Source organism: Dermochelys coriacea, chromosome 1 (assembly GCF_009764565.3).
Source record: "Dermochelys coriacea isolate rDerCor1 chromosome 1, rDerCor1.pri.v4, whole genome shotgun sequence".
In the NCBI taxonomy this organism is placed as follows: Eukaryota; Metazoa; Chordata; order Testudines; family Dermochelyidae; genus Dermochelys; species Dermochelys coriacea.
In genome coordinates, this window is record NC_050068.2 from 76,543,629 (window position 1) to 76,561,572 (window position 17,944).

The 17,944-nt window shown below is 37.8% G+C and overlaps 1 long non-coding RNA gene across 1 annotated transcript in view; it reads right to left on the reverse strand.

Annotated features, from left to right (window-relative positions):
* Positions 1–16,903, reverse strand: part of LOC122457961 — a 35,123-nt gene extending 18,220 nt beyond the window's left edge. The window contains exons 1-2 of the long non-coding RNA XR_006277755.1: positions 16,463–16,903; positions 3,003–3,049 (exon numbers count right to left, since the gene is read on the reverse strand). This is a non-coding gene — a long non-coding RNA (uncharacterized LOC122457961). The remainder of the gene's footprint in view (positions 1–3,002; positions 3,050–16,462) is intronic.
* Between the last annotated feature and the right edge of the window lie 1,041 nt (positions 16,904–17,944).

Sequence of the window (17,944 nt, forward strand, 5' to 3'; positions counted from 1 at the left end):
CTCACAAAGCATGAAGTACAGAAAAGAACACAAAGCACACACAGGCATACCTACAATGGCTAAGGAACAGATCAATCAGTGAAGTCAACAAAACTGGTCATGGGAGTAAGAAGCAATCATGTGAGTATGGGTTACAGAATAAGACCCCCAATTTGTTTCCTGAGCCCCAATGCAAACAAATATGAGACGGATAATTATGCTGGGCATGACATGAAATACACTGTCATGTTCTACTTTGCTACACAAGTGCAAACCCCTGTGTCAATGTACTGCACTAGTATTATACAGGGCTTCTACCAGGGAGCTTGATATGTTAAAGAGAAACTTTTCAGTTTGCTTCCACTTTCCCTTGGGCACTTTCTTATTTGCTACTTCTTCCAGAACTTTCTTGGCTAGCTGACTACCCCAACCCCACTTTTGCGTGTTTTTCTGTTACAGATATAAAGAAACCATATTTTTATCCCTGACAGAACAAATCAACACAAGCTGCCTTCAGCTAACAGAAACTGCCATTGAGTGCCAATAACTGACAACAGAAAATTCCAGTATTTCAATATTCGTTTCTGTTCCAGGACCTAAAAAGATGAGTGACTAACTCCCAACCTCCATGTGCCCTTAGAGTAAAGTCAAAGCCCAAAGGAACCACATTAGAAGTCACCTGCTCCTTGAAAAGCCTTTAAAATCAGATTAAAATCCATTTGGAACAAACCTATGCATCATCCACTTTTCTCATCATTAACAGATCCAAAAGGTTTCCTTTAGTGAACAGAAGACCACATTAGAATATTTATCATTATAATTGTCATTAATTGGCATCCTGGTTGGTAGATATCGACCTACATTGTCATCCCTACAAGTGGTCAATGTTGATGAACAATTGTTGGACTGGGTGGATTAGATTACACTATCCCCACGTGTCCCTGTTTGGAGAAGAAAAGGACATTGGTCTCCAGAGCAGCCAGTCCATCGTGTTTTGGAAGTATAAAAACTAACAAAAATAAATAAAATGTCTTTCCCTTACATATCAGATGTGGGGTACCATGGATGGCAGTCAAATTACCTCTTTACCTTTCCTTCCTAGTCCTCTTCATGCCCCCTTTCATTGTCCCTTTTGACAATGCCCACCTTTCTTGTCTCTTATTATGTTGCTTGCACCCATTCTACCAGTGATATTAGCCCCAGCCTCTTATAGGTACATTTCTTACAACCAGCTCCACACTTCCTTCTACAATGTCTGTTAGCCAATGACTACAGAACACTCTCCTGAACTAGAGGTTATTACTCTCTCCTCTTTCAAATAACTCCAACACTCATCTGTATCATTACATCCACAACAAATTGGCTGACGAGTAGTAACTATAAAAGAGGCAAAAAGAGGACAGTTGATTTTATTTTTAAAGGCTTATCACTCTCCCACACCATACATCTGTGCCTTGTCTTTATAGATTGTAACCACTTTGGGGTAAATTATTATGCATGAGACACATCATGGGCACTATTCTAATACAAATAGCAAACACTGGAATACGGCAATAACAACATCATACAAAACAGCAGCATGTATCTTATGGGCCTCATCATCAGACTATGAGAGGACATCCATTTATATAATGCAAGACAGACTGCTGGTACCTTCTCAGTACTACCAGGGAAATGAATTCCTGCAGGCAGCAGGTCCCCAATGGGCATTATATCTAGGATTTTTTGGTGGATATGGGTGAGTAGGAGGTGTTGGGGATGCTACAATCTATTTGCTGTTTTTGGCCCCCAAATCTCATTGTAATATTTATATCCACTAAAGCATATATGAAAATTAGTTATAAAAGAGCTGATATTGAAATTGCATAAATACATTTTTATAATTATTTTCTATTAATAATGCATTAAAAAACTAAAATAATACATACAGGGGATATTTTTCTTCTTTTTGATTAAGCCCACATGACAAATGTTGGCAATTTTTACAAGAGCTGATAATTGGTATATGATTGGACATGAATTGTATTTCTTTTTCTTAATTTCTGACATTTCTGTCATAAATCATCACGTCATGTTCAGCTCGTCACATTAGCTTAAAACATGAGACAACAAACATGACACAATATGTCACAATAACCCAGATAATATGTCAGAAAGTTTTGGGGAAAAAACCCTTGCTTTCAGGTTGGATGCTGCGTATCAAATTATCACAAGAAGTACCTGAAATGACTTTATCATAGTAAGAACAGTCAGGTAGAATGCTACATAATGGTGAAATACAAGTTACATTTTCAATATGCCACTTGTTCAATTGTGTGTTTCAGATTTATAGACACAGGTGAATTTCAATAAATTATAGACTGATAAAGGAGTAGTTATATCTAATGACAATAATAAAAGAAACTTTAAGGGAAATTTGACTAGATCTTTTTTTCATATGTTCATAAGAGATAGCTAAAACTCAGATGTAGCATCTGTTTTTCAGTGAGATATTGCCTATATCCAGCTTTATAGATGTGCTGATGAAAGAACAAGGAAGTTAAGTGACCTGGCCACGGTTACAGAGTGAACCAGTATATTTTAGTTTATTTTTGAACATGGCATACTTCTGGTTCTTTGTCTCTAACATATACACATATTACATTGCTTCCCCTTTGCTGTTTTAAATCAAGAAACAACCCAGCATGGTATAAAGTATAACAGAACACTATGTATTGGAAAATGAAAGCACCAGATGCTTGATGCAAAATGTAAAACCTGTCGCAAAGAGTAATAGAAAAGTTATTTTTAAGGAATGCTGTAGTATGTAATCTGTTTATTCCAGGGCTTGCACCGACTTTTATATAAATTATAAAAGGTGATACTGTAGACTAAAGCTGTTTGCAATTTGCAGAGACCATTTTGTTGTCAACTAGTAGTCTTTTTCAATGTTTTTCATTATTAGGCGAACCAATGAACCACACTCAGAATATGCCACGTATGCTAAGTACATAATTTGTATAAAATTCTTATCTGTCCATTACCTTTATCCCATTGCATTTTCCTCTCCATGACTTGGAGCAGTGAGTTCCTTTAAAAAAAAAAAACAAGAGTTTTGTGTTAAAACTGGCATGTTGAAAAGTCTGACATGAGAATTCTCAAACTGTTAACTAGATTTTGGCATTTAATAAGATGTAAACTGCTGAAGCTATTTGCAGATGAAGTCTCATTTTTGTCCATCAGCAGGGGGCTGGGAGCATAATTAATTGAGTGAAAGTTAAAAGACGGACAGCATGGTTACATTTATGCAAATATTGCAATAGAACATCTAACAGAATAGAAAAATAGCTTGTAACTGATTGGTTTGGTTTCAGACCAAAATCCACAGGGCCCATTTAAACATTGCAGATTGTGCATGACAATTAATACCTATAGGTTTTTTTTCTTTTGGTATGCATGCTGCGATAGAAGAAAAAACACACCTCAGTAGCCGTCAAAGTTTCAAGTCCAGTGAGACAATTCTATTTCTGTTTTAAGCTCTTTTACTGCTCATGAATGTTAAAATATAGTCACCGGAAAAAAAAATCATATGATGCATGTGCCTTCAACCATATGCCAGTCTCTCCTGTTTGTTTCTTTTATTCATGTCCCAGTCATATGGATCCTGGTACACCAAAGGTTCTATTTAATTAAACTTAGCTAAAAGCTTAAACCATAGAGATCAGGACAGCTGCTACAGATATTAACCCAGGTGCTGCTCAGGGTGATCAGACACTCTTACAAGTATTGCACTCAAAAGATACTCTTTTGTCAGTTTTATTCTCATGGCTGCCACGGTATGTGGGAGTGACCCCTGAGTCAACAGTAAGAGCTGAAAACATTTAAAATGTTCAAATCCAATTTCAAATTGAAATCCATTGTTCTTTGTATAATTTGTGCCTCATTTTTCACATTTGCAAGATATGCATGGCTACCTTTTTCATTGATTTTTGACTGTGAAGGCATTTGATTTTGTCTGCTGTACAACAACGTTTCCTATAGAAGGATTTGGTAGGCTGTCTCCCCTTTAATTCCCCTTTTGTCCTTATTGTGGTTTCATTTGTGCATCTTATTCCAAAAGCCCAATACATTGATATATAGTTTAATTTTATTAGCACAGATGAATGTACAGCATGCCTCGTTACTTCTTCATTGTGTATGTACTCTATATACATATGAGTTTAAGTCTATATTCTTGAATATGTTTGATTTCACTGCTTATCTTTATATATTTCAAAATGTTGCCAACCAAGTAGAAGTAACATCTTCCCTTTACTGGTTTGAAGAAAATAGTTTAGGAGGCCAAGGGATCATTATTTTTTTGGTGTGTATCAACAGGAGACTAAGTGCTTCATTCTTATTTACAAAGGGGCCCCTTTACACTGCTCTGCCAGTAATTTACTCTCACTTTAAGGCTCCTTTATATAGCCAAAAGTGTAACAGGGCCTCAATATAAATGAGAATCAGCTCCTATTTTGGGGGGGCAATTTGGGTTCTCAGCAATGGAACTTCTAATTAAGGGGACCAGAAGAATATAGGACTAGGAGAAAACTAAAACAGAAGCATACAGAAAGTATATCTATGGATGGACTACTGATTTTGAGAATGAACTTCAATGGAAGTTCAGCACGCTCAGCATCTCACAGGACCTGCTAGCACCCTGCAGCATTAGATCAATAGTGTCTCTCACAACTGAGAACATGCAGGGTGTCTCAGTCAACACAAAGGGAATTCTTCTCTGAGGATGCTGGATACACACAGACCATGCAGCTCTAGAGCTCTCAGAAGCCCTGCTTCACCAAAAAGCCACCTTGGATTCAATAGAAATTAAACACTTGTTTAAGTAAAAAGAAAAGGAGTACTTGTGGCACCTTAAAGACTAATGAATTTATTTAAGCATAAGCTCACGAAAGCTTATGCTCAAATAAATTTGTTAGTCTCTAAGGTGCCACAAGTACTCCTTTTCTTTTTGCGGATACAGACTAACAAGGCTGCTACTCTGAAACTTGTTTAAGTGATTTTCTGAGATGAGTCCAAAAGAGGAACACAGCCTATGTTTTTTGTTGTTACCACACGTGATCTGCCTAAGCCGTAACCCAGAGAAGGGTATGCAATCATGGAATTGATTATTACTACATTACAGGGTCCTTAGCACTTCTCCAGAGGGTTTCCAGTGATCTCTTTCTTCCAGGCTTAAATTCAAAATTAATATTATTTCCAGCCCTTCCTAATGCAAGTAGAGATGTCACAATATAAACCAGTGCATCGGTTTCTCATTGAGCCAGCACGCAGATAGACCAAAGTAGCAATTAGGGCCATATCTGTAGGTTTCCTTCCATTCACCTGTGCAAGAGCAATTGAAGTGAATGGAAATTGCATAAATAGATTGAGGAGAGACTACATATAGATATTCCCATTTCCATCTTAATTCAGTGCTAACTTTGAAATGTACTTGTGCTCATTTAAATGTCAGCATTTCATTGTGGAATATTATACCACAAACATTTAATGAATGTGTGAATGCATAGTGCTGTCATTAACAAATCAGCAATATATGAATTATTGTATTATTCCTCTATAGTTAGAATGGGCCATATCTGTGGATATGGTAATAATTGGCACCAGTTGAGTTTTTAGTGGCCTCTAATGTACCTCCTGCATGTGGCTGGATGATCATTGCCATTGTTCCATTTATTTGGAAAATACAAAATGTTGAATATGCCAATTGTTTCATATTCTATCAAATAACTACTAAGAGAGTGGAAATATTTGCTATTGTCCTTTAATCTTCAGGATAAAGCAGTCGGGTAGCCATGTTAATCTGTATCTACAAAAACAAGTAGCCATCCTTCAACAAAAACACTTCAAAACTAGACTTCAACGAGAAACTGCAGAGCTACAATTCATTTGCAAATTTCACACCATTAATTCGGGCTTGAATAGGGACTGGGAGTGGCTAGCTCACTACAAAAGCAGATTTCTCTCTCTTGGTATTAACAACTCCTCAACAATTATTGGGAGTGGACCACATGCACACTCACTGAATTGGCCTTGTTGACATTGGTTCTCCACTTGTAAGATAACTCTCCATTTTCTTCATGTGCCAATATATTTATGTCTGTATCTGTAATTTTCACTCTGAAGAAGTGCTGGTTTTTTACCCACAAAAGCTTATGCCCAAATAAATCTGTTAGTGTTTAAGGTGCCACCAGACTCCTCATTGCTTTTTTAGGGTAAATCAGTGCCGTCATTTAAGAAGTGTCACTCTTACAGTTTATTGGTTTCCAACAAAATAGCTCCAAAAAGCAGCAAACGCAGGTGAGCCTGATACATATTTTTGAATGGCATTTTGTGCACTTTACAGTAATTACTTATACTGAAATATATTCATCTGGTCTTATACAATAGAAAATGAAATTATCAAAAGACATCCTTGAAGAAATTCCATAGATATTGGGGAAGAGTTGGGTATGGTAAAATATTTGGGGGGAAAATGTTTGTTCATATTTATTCCAAAAAAATTCTTTTGGGTTTATTTGTCTTGCTTATGATCCACATCAATGGTGTAAACAGGCAGCAAAAACAAACAAAAAACTATTTCAATGTTGCAATTTCCCAGTTAAGTTTATTAACTTTGGAAAAATAGTGCCCTATTTAAGGAGAAAGCAGACACAATGATATTTGAAAATGACATTTAGCATAATGGCAATATGACTGATTAATGCATACAATTATCGCTACCTCTGATTATCAAATAACTGATTGAACTAGCAGATCAGGCCCTGCTATACAATAGATACAGGCAACATAATTCAAAAGTTATGACAGAGGCAGGACTGTGAGGGCAAAAGATGAAAAGAAATAGAAGCTTTGGAAAGGAATAGCACTTATTCCATATATTGAATGAATTCCTTTTGAGCAATATATTTAAAATTTTCCAACCCAGCCAATAATAAAAAGACAAACAAGCATCTGTCTTTTTTTCTGCATATCCTTGTGGGATCTGTGCCAGTTAAAACACCTGAAAAGAATGGCAATAAAAGCTTATAACTCTTTCTTGGAAACCTCATGAAACAGCAATGTGGTAAACACAAAACCACTTCTAACAAAGTTGCCTGCCAAAATAACTCTATCAAGGTAGATTATGTAAAGTTATATGCAGGATGTCGTTAAGCAGCAGTAAATACTATACTTATGGGAACTATTAGAAGTAGTACTGTAGAAGGCAGTCTAGTGAAAGTGCAGCTGAATATGAGGAACAATATTTACTCGAGGCAGCTACAGAAATTACAGTTTGCCCCAGATGACCCATGGGTTATACTAGCTATAGAATGTCATCTTTCCAAATTTAAAACAAATGATTTAAATACAGTCACACTGCTCTGTTATCAACTACAAAACTGCTGCAAAGTAACTTTTTCACCTTTAACTTCATCCTTAACTTCAATGTTACAAACTTTTCACATTTGGGTTTTCTTTCAGAATAAAAAAAAGTATATTTAGATTTTGTTTAGTCAGACTAACTGAAAGAGAAATATGCATGGAAATAGAGGTACGACACTGAAAAATGCAACATGCCATCCAAAGACTGGTATGTTGTGTTGTTGTTGTGGCCATATCAGTCCAATGACATTAGAGAGACAAGGTGGGTGAGGTCATGTGTTTCATTGGACCAACTTCTGCTGGTGAGAGAGACAAGCTTTCAAGCTTACCAAGCTTGTCTCTCTCTCTCACCAACAGACGTTGGTCCAATGAAAGATATGACCTCACCAAAGAGCTAGCATTCAATAGCTTGCAGCTGCCTTCCAGAACAAGGTGCAACCTACCTGCTTTTAGAGCTAACTCTTTGCACCAGGTATCAGGATAATAAAAAGTGACAGGTTTCAGAGTAGGAGCCGTGTTAGTCTGTATTTGCAAAAAGAAAAGAAATTCTGATGAAGTGAGCAGTAGCTCATGAAAGCTTATGGTCAAATAAATTTGTTAGTCTCTAAGGTGCCACAAGTACTCCTTTTCTTTTTTGATAATAAAAAGAACTCTGCTTTACAAACTAGGACAGTGAAACTCATGTGTTTTCCACCAATAAAAAGCTATGACAATTTTGGATGAGAAAAGAGGATTAGAAAGAATAATGTACACTTTTCTGTTGTGAAATTACCAAGCAAATCCAACTTTGAAAAAGCTGGAGATAATACTATCTGGAAATAAATAAGTCCATGTGTTAGCTCTACTCCGTTAGTACTATATCTTTCCAATGTTTTAGTCTTGGGTATAGTGACACACCGAAACTGAAAACAACAAAATCAGGAAACCTGAACTAGTTGCTTTTTGGCTGTAGAGAGTATTCTGATCATTTATTGGTATGTAATTTTGATTAATTCCACAGAAGTTACATGCATACATCAAGGGAAAATGTATTCCAAGATATTTTTTCATCTGCCAAACTTTGAAACACATTGAATGGGTCCAACATATTTAGAGTTTCGCTAAAGCCTTAACTTGTCAGGAATTTGAAAGAATCTCTGAACTCCTCACATTCTGACTAGTCATAATATTGGCAAGCTTAAGTTTTATCTAGAAATATCCTTGTTTTGTTGACCAAGTAGGTCAAATCCTAAATAATTTATACATGAGTTTTTATTTAAAAAAAAAGACCTAATAAAGCAAATACGGGAAAGCACACATTTTTTTCCACTTTCTATTATTAGAATGGTTGGCCTTTGAACAAAACTGAAAATCATTTTCAGACTATGTATAGACAACCAATGGGCTGTGGCTGTTGGGAAAGTAGTAACATGAAAAGAGCATACATCTGGGGAAAGGCTCTAATGGCTAGTAAATCTCTCAGAGACTATTATAAAAGGGAAATGCACTGTATATCCAGATTCAGAGTATATCACATGTCAGTGGTGTAAATAGTGGTGTGTAGTTGCTCTGGTTTGAACATTTGTTATGAATTTACACTATTACAGTTGAATTTTTGGTGACTGAATGTTCATTGTATTAACAGAACAGTCTTCTACCTATTTCTCTAAATAAGTTTAATAAAAGGAAGGAGTGAAGATTTCTATTCTCCTTCCATATTTCTTATGATTATAAAGTTTCTTGGCAAATGAAACTATCTTTGTTTTCTTTTAAAATAATCTCAGGTTACTCTGTTTTCAGATGGTGGGGTAAAAATCTGGCTTCATTGAAATCAGTAAGAAATTTACCATTGATTTTGGTGATGCCAGGATTTTACCCTATACATTCTAATTATTGTTAAAACCCAGATTTATGAAAGAGTACTTTATTAAAAGTTATGTCTGAGGCAGCCCACTTCTGCCTGTGCCTATGGCACACAGCTTGAGAACATAAATATTGTTGTTCTTCTTATGGGTCCTGCCATTTGAGTATGAAATACATACAGTGCTTACAGGTCAAAGAAATAATATTCCAATTATCAAAACAGCTCAAAACAGACAATTAGAGCCAAATTCTGCGCTGAGTGACTCCAGTGTAAATCTAGAGTGACCCATAGCAACATAATCCAGAGTAACTCTTTAATATCACAAGCTTGATGCTCAAATGTGACATTCATGAGTAAATGATTTATTTCAGAAGGTGGAGAAAGCTACTAGGGGAGAGGCTGTTCTAGATTTGATTTTGACAAATAGGGAGAAACAAGTAAAGAATTTGAAAGTGGAAGGCAGCATGGGTGAAAGTGATAATGAAATGGTAGAGTTCATGATTCTAAGGAATGAGATGAGGGAAAGCAGCACAATAACGATAAGGGATTCAAAAACGCAGAGCTTAGCAAACTCAGGGAGTTGATAGATAAGATTTGATGGGAAACAAGTCTAAGGAGCAAAACAGTTCAAGAGAGTTGGCAATTTTTCCAAGAGACATTATTAAGGGCACAAGACCAAGCTATCCCACTGCATAGGAAAGATAGGAAGTATAGCAGGAGACAAACACACCCCATCATAAGCAGGAGATCTTCAATGATATGAAACTCAAAAAGAGCCCTACAGAAAATAGACATTAGGTCAAGTTATAAGCAAACAACACAAGTATGTTGGGACAAAATTAGAAAGGCCAATGCATAAAACGAGATTAAACTAACTAGAGACATAAAGACTAACAAGAAAATATTCTACAAATAAATATTCTACATTAGAAGCAAGAGGAAGACCAAGGACAAGATAGAGCCATTACTCAATGAAAAGGAGAAAACCATAACAGAAAATGTGGAAATGGAGAAGTGTAAAATAACTTCTTTGTTTCAGTTTTCACCAGAAAGGTTAGTAGCTATTGGACCTTTAACACAGTGAATGCCAGTAAAAATAAGGTAGGATCAGAAGCTAAAATAGGGAACAAGAACAAGTTAAAAATTACTTAGATGTCTTCAAGTAACCAGGGCCTGAAGAAATACATCGTAGAATACTCAAGGAACTGACTGAGAAGATATCTGAGCCATTATTGATTATCTACTAAAAGTCATGGAAGATGGGAGAGATTCAAGAGGGCAAATGTAGTGCCAGTCTATAAAAAGGAAAATAAAGACAACTCAGGGAATTACAGATCAGTCAGCTTAACTTCAGAAAGATAATGGAGCAAATAATTAAGCAATCAATTTGCAGATACCAAGAAGATAATAAGGTGATAAGTAACAGTCAGCATGGATTTGACAGGAATAAATCATGTCAAACCAACCTAATATCTTTCTTTGACAGGTAACAAGCTTTGTGGATGGGGGGAAGCAGTACATGTGGTATATCTTGACTTAGTAAGGCTTTTGATACTGATTCGCATGATCTTCTCCTAAACTAACTACGGAAATACAACCTAGATGGAGCTACTATAAGGTGAGTGCATATAGGGTTGCCAATTTTGGTTGGACATATTGCTGGAGGTTTCTTCACATGACATAAACTTTAATTAAAGATTAATCTTTAATTCCTGGAAACTCCAGGCCACTCCTTGAGGGTTGTGAACCCTAGGTGCATAACTGATTGGAAAGCCATTTCCGGATAGTAGTTACTGGTTCACAGTCAAGCTGGAAGGGCATACTGAGTGGGGTCCTGCAGGGATCAGTTCTGGGTGCGGTACTGTTTGATAACTTCATCATTTATTTACATAATGGCATAGAGAGTACACTGATAAAGTTTGCGGACAATATCAAGATAGGAGAAGTTGCAAGTGTTTTAAAGAACAGGATTAAAATTGAAAATGATCTGGACAAACTGGAAAAATGATCTGAAGTAAATAGGATGAAATGCAATGAGGACAAATGCAAAGTATTCCACTTAGAAAGGAACAATATGTTGCATACATAAAAATGGGAAATGACTGCCTAGGAAGAAGTACTGTGGAAAGGGATCTGGAGATCATAGTGGATCACAAGCTAAATATGAGTGAACAGTGTAACACTATTACCAAAAAATAAGCAAACATCATACTGGGATATATTAGCAGGAGTGTTATAAGCAAGACACGAGAAGTAATACTTCTGCTCTACTTCATGCTCATTTGTCCTCAACTGGAGTATTGTGTCCCATTCTGGGCACCACATTTCAGGAAAGATGTGGACAAATTGGAGAAAGTCCAGAGAAGAGAAACAAAAATGGTGAAAGGTCTAGGAAACATAACTTATGAGGGAAGACTAAAAAAATTGGTTTTGCTTAGTCAGGAAAAAAGGAGACTGAGGGGGGACATGATAACAGTTTTCAAATACATAAAAGGTTGTTACAAGGAGGAGGGTGAAAAATTGTTCTCTAACCTCTGAGGATGGGACAAGAAGCAATGGGCTTAAATTGCAGCATCAGTGGTTTAGGTTGGATGTTAGGAAAAACTTCCTAACTGTCAGAGTAGTTAAGCACTGGAATAAATTGCCTAGGTGGGCTGGAATCTCCCTCACTGGAGATTTTAAAGAGCAGGTTAGACAAACACCTATCAGGGACAGTTTAGATAATACTTACTCCTGCCATGAGTGCAGGGAACTAAACTAGATGACCTCTCGAGGTCCCCTCCAGTCCTACGATTCTATGATTCTATGACATTATAGGAACCTAGATAAAATTTCAGAGATAGCCAAATGTGTAAGTTCCTTGTTCCAGTGGATATTTCAAAATTAAACCTTTTAGAACTCCTGAACACCACTAATCAAAGTGGAATTACATAAAAATGTAATTCCAGTTGAACCTATGAGAACTACATTAGGATTAGTGTTTGTTACAATAGACCCTCCCCTTATGTCATAGAAATGTAGGTGTTCCTCAATTTACAAGTTATGACATCTAAAGAAAAAAAACTATCAGACATAAGTGTGCGGATGTAAACATTAATAATAAACTACACATTTTCCAAAACAATGAGAGAAGATTGTTCTTTTCTGAAATTTCACAGCCATCTTTGCCTCACTCATTTTTTATCAATTTTATATACCTATGTTTTGTAATGCCAGACAGAAGGCCTTAAACCACTTCATGGTCTCTGTATAACACAAGCACACCAACTTTTGGAAAAATTCTGAACTATTGCAATAATATATATCATTTCTCATCTTCTCAATGAAAACAAAGTCATATTATCATTCTAGATGCAGAGAGCTAGATTTTGACTGGCTCGGTTTAAGGGTGTTTAAATAGCATAAAGAGAACTTGCCTTCCCTCTTGAACACAAGGAACAGCCACAAACCCAGAGTTCAAGGGGGAAATTACCGCTCTGCTAGCCATGCTAGACTATCCTAAACAGTAAGGACAAAGGATATGTCTACTCTGCAAAATAGGTGTGTCCTTAACTTGGGAAAACTAACCCACATTAGCTAACTCAGGTTAAAATAGAAGTGAAGTCACAGCAACTTGTTTTTTAACTCAGATTAGCATCTTGAATTAAATCCTAAAGATGCCTGTGGTTGAACCCAATGCAACCAACTGGAGTTAAGAACACACCTTTTTACAGTGTAGACACCCAAAAACAAAGGCATACACCATCTCTAGGATGGGAGTGCACACTGAATACTTTAAAAAAAATATAAGACCACATTGTGCACCCTTAGTCACATAGAGTAATACTTCACTCCTCGTGTTGTTGCACTAAAGTCAATGGGACTATCTAAAGTATAGCTAAAGGATGTCCAACATAGCCCACAGTATTATTTAACTAACAATATAGAATTATATAAAGAGAATATATGCAGTGGATGCCTTTTAAAATATCATAAAGTTACCTTTGCAACTAGCTGGTGCTGCAATAATTGTATTATTCCCCAGCATACTGAATATGAAAATACTACTTAATGCTATATAGTTTCAAAGGGAATTGAAGGGTTTTTAAGAGTGGCCACTGTACGTTAAGGCACAACAGAGGTAGAGATCAAGTTGAGCATTCCACCTTAACTTTTAGAATTTCCTGGGTTTTCAATGCTATATTAATACCAATTTGCTTATTGAATGTAATGATTGCATATGAGAATCTATGTGAAAAGTTTAAGAATAACTAAAAGAAAAACCTCACACAAGGGAACAAGGATACACAGCTTGTTTTGAACCTGGCAGTCTCCCATGTTCCACCCAAATGAACATGCCACAGGTGCAACCAGGAAGAGCAGATGTAAAATATGTTTTTATTGTGATGGGAATAAATATGATTTCTTGTCTATAATGTATTCATCTCAAGACACTGGTGCATCTGCTATATATTAACAGTTAGTGCTGTATTTTACTTGAAGTTTTGAGAAATGTAAATCTGAAGTTCTATACCTAAAACACTCTTAACCAGCTTCTCCACTGCTTGACTCCAGTGCTGCCATTTTAAACTAATGAACTCAACCATTTACATTAGAAATGCCACGTATGTTCACTATCGCAGGAGATCTGCCTGCTGGATGTACTAACTATTCAGCAACAGTGGAAGGAAGAATTGGGAAGTTACACATTGGAAACCCTTGTACTCAGCACCTCTGCCGCCATTGCTGCTATCACAGATGGCACTTGCAGTTGGCACTGGCATCTCTCTCTACAACTTTCCCTCCTTTTGTATTCTTTATCCCTGTTCTGTGATGCACCTAACCAACATGTGGCATGACGGCCTTGGTCCTGGCCCACCATTATATTATTCTGAGCATAATCAGCTGCTATGCCTCAGAAATGCTTGTCAATCTTCCAGTCAAGACAGGGACCTTAGCAGTTGTAAATGGCACATTATGTGCTTCTCCTTCTCATATGGGTTCAGTGACAATACCAGTGGGTTCCACAGCTGCAAATATGTCTTCTCTGTTGGTGAATAATCAAGCCCTCCATTCTTATCTATTTATTATAATTAATAGTTGTTTACCATCATAGTATCTCAGAGCTCTGGGTAATTTTTAATTTACCATGATTTTAAACATGAATTTTCCTACATGATGTTTAAAAACCCTATGCAGGTTCTTTAAGCCTATAAGTAGGCAGTAGATGTCTGGGAACACAGTCATGAGAAGTTCTTATCCAGCTCCCCATGTGTATGACCATCTTTTTGTTCCTTTATGTATTCTGTGTTTAAGGCAACTGTAGAAAGACAGCTGAATTGCCTCCTTGCTACTTGAAAGATGTATTCTTAACACTTCAGAATCTATTTTACATTTATAATGCTCAGTGAGAGTGATGATGTGCACCTTCTGATGTAAAAGTTGGTGAGGCCCTGTGTCCAGGCCCCATGCCCTTTTTGGAGTATATAGTATTTCCAGCAGTGCCCACACCACCTTGACTTTTGTATTCGTAGAGAAAAATAATGGTGGCCCCTTGCTGGGATGTGAAATGGAAACAGGGCTCTTTGCATCCTCTTTCATTCATTGCACACCCACACAGCGCCAGACATAATCTGGTTCCCAGCATGAGGATTATTTTCTGTGGTAGGCTGCAGAAGAAGGACTGCCACAAGTAGAACTACCAGTAAAGAATACTTCCTTAGGTACCCCTAATACCACCAACAGTGCCAAATCTTTTAGCTTCTCGGATGAATATGTTTGTGTACATTTTTTTTAACCTGATGTTTATTCACCCAATATTTTGAAATGACTAAAAAGCTATTTTATAAATACTACAGTATCTTTATTTAAGCACTCCATACAATCTGTGTAAGATGCTTTTGAACAGAAGGTACCACATATTTGCAACGTGCTGCACTTATTCACCTATTCTACTTGTTTTCCCCTTCACAATTTAAATAGAGATCAGGCCATCCTCTGGATGACTTTCTTGCCAAATGTCACTCTCTATTGCCTAAAGCCTCTGTTGAGCCACATGAGCGCTGTGAAGGATCAAGCCCAATAAGTGACTAATTTTAAGCCCTGTAATTCAATATTCAAACAAAACCATTTATGCTTGAAATCTTTGTTTGGGGTTCAGTTTTTCCTCTAACTTTTGGCTGAAGGAACTCCTTAAAACCAAGTTTGAGTGATAGAGAAATATCAGAATATTTGTGTTTGAATTCTGTCCCCCACTGTAGCTCCTTTACACCTCTCCAGAGGCATAAAGGACCCACTAAGGGGCAGATAAAGAGGCTCCCCTACTGGCATGCAGTTGATTAAGCAATCCTATGTGGCCTTCCTGCACACCCCTTGGATGGGGCAATAGAGATGGGCCATGCATGGGAGCAAGAATCACTGGAGCATGATGCACTACAACTGTACTTGGCAGTGCAGCATCCCATAGATGTCCATACCAGGCTAAGGCTGGTCTAAGTTGTCCAGAATTCAAGGGACACAAAGGTCCCTTAAAGCAACACTTGCCATTTCCTTGGCACAGAATCTGGCCCTTACTTCAGGTGAATATTTGAAAGTTTCCATGGTTATCCAAATACCAGAACTTTTTGAGGGCCCTCCTCATACAAACCTTTCTCCCTATCCCCTACCTTTGCTGTGTGCCTACCTTTTCTCTTTGGCAGTGGTAGAAGGAATAATACTCTACAGAAGATATTCAGCAAGCCTTCCCACTGCAGGCAGGGTACATATTGGTGGACATCAGGGACAGGGGGGATCCCAAGCAGAAATAAACAACCATAACAAATGTTAATCTAGGCTTTTACTGAGCTTCTGCTTTCTTGCTGAATCAGCTAGCTGGGTAGAGCAAATTTCTCTAGCTTCTGCACTGCAGAAGCTGGAAAATGTTTATAATTCAATAGAGCTCTAAAAAGCTTGAAGTATTTCAGTGATACGAGTGAAACAACTATCTGAAACCACTAGCAACTTTCTTGACACTTTTATAACTAAAATGGGCTCAAGCAGCCTTCCAAATTTTATAAAAATGAAACTGCTTCAGGCAATAAACTCATCACACCCAGCTTCAAACTGAAGTGAATTTTAATACCAAGAATCAGGATTTATGTCAGATTTGCCAGCATTAATAGAACTGTTTTATAATAGCCCTGAATAGGGCTTGTTTTTATTCCCTGTTATTCTAGATACAGTAGAACCTCAAAGACATGAAAACCAGAGTTACCGACTGACCTGTCAACTGGACACATGGGGAACCAGAAGTAAGCTTTCAGGCAGTAGCCGAGACAAAAAAAAAACAAACAAAAAACCCAACCACAAACAAATCAGCAAATACAGTACTCTAATTGTATTGAATCCTAAAGGTAGGCACATCTGGGCTGCCTGTCCCCACCCCCAGTCTCCTACTCACCACAAGGGCCAATCACTTACAGGTAAGAGGTGGTGAACACTGTTTTCCCCACTCCCTTCCCCTGGCTGGGAAGGGGACAAGCTTGCAAGCTCAGAGCCCTGGAAAGAAACTTCCAGAGCTGCTCCTGAAACCTGGCCCAGAATTTCAGCTGTTGGAGCTGGAGCCCGAGCTCCTGCCTGCACACTGAGCTCTGGCAGAGCAGCTCAGTTTAAAGGGCCACAGGCTGCACCACATACCCACTAACTGCAGTGCCCCAGGGTGCCAGAACCAGCTGCCTGTCCACATCCCCACTTGCCCGGCAGACACAGCAGAGCTGTGAGCCCCCCCTCTGAGCAGTCCTACCTGAGGAGCATCCCATAACAGCTTGTTCAGAGTTACAAACATTTCAGATTCACAAACAACTTCCATTCCTGAGGTGTCCATAACTCTGAGGTTCTACTGTACTGTGGGCCAGATTTTCAAGTGGGGAAATCTAGCTATTGAAGACAATGGAACTACAGCAATTTACACCAACTAAGAATCTGCCTCATTACATCTACCTATAGAGAGAGAGATGTGGGGCATATTGGGAAACAATCCCTCCCCAACCTCCCTACAGGCAGCTGAAGTACTCCAGATTTCAGTGGCATACCTCAGAGCACAATTTTTGTAAACATTTGCAATTGATATAGCTAAAGACATCAACAGAACAACACCCTGTTAGAGGTTCTCTTCCTCCAGATTTGATCTTTGAACTCTTTCACCAACAGGAAGTAGGAATTTGTATTGCATGTATTTTTTGTGGGGATTTTTAATTTTATGCCCATTTGCCACTGCTCATTTTCATTCCCACTGTTCCCAGCTTAATTGCTGTTGGCTTGATCCTGCACCATTGAAATCAAGTGGCATTTTCCCATTGATTCAAATGAGTATCGGATTGCACCATATGGGTAGTCAGCAGCTTAAATTTATTTCTTCAGCTGGTAGCCTGTGGAGACTCAATAAACCTTCCTATCTAGAGAGTTTCAGAGGCTAACCCCTGTGCCAATGGATATTTCTCCTTAAGACTCCTGCATGTTGTCCATGCCATTACGTGACAAAATGAGACCCCTCCAAGCAAAATTGCCATATATGGCAATCTGACTGATGTGAATAGTCCTGAAGGAAGGGCTATGCATAATCAATGCATCCCACAGAGGAATCAAGCCCTTCCGTGCTGACACAGCCAGAGAGTAAATTTAAAGAGGTTGCACATATAAAAAAAAAGACTGAGAGAGAGGTAGAAAGGACTGCTGCCCCCTTTTCCAATTTTTGGACACCCCCCC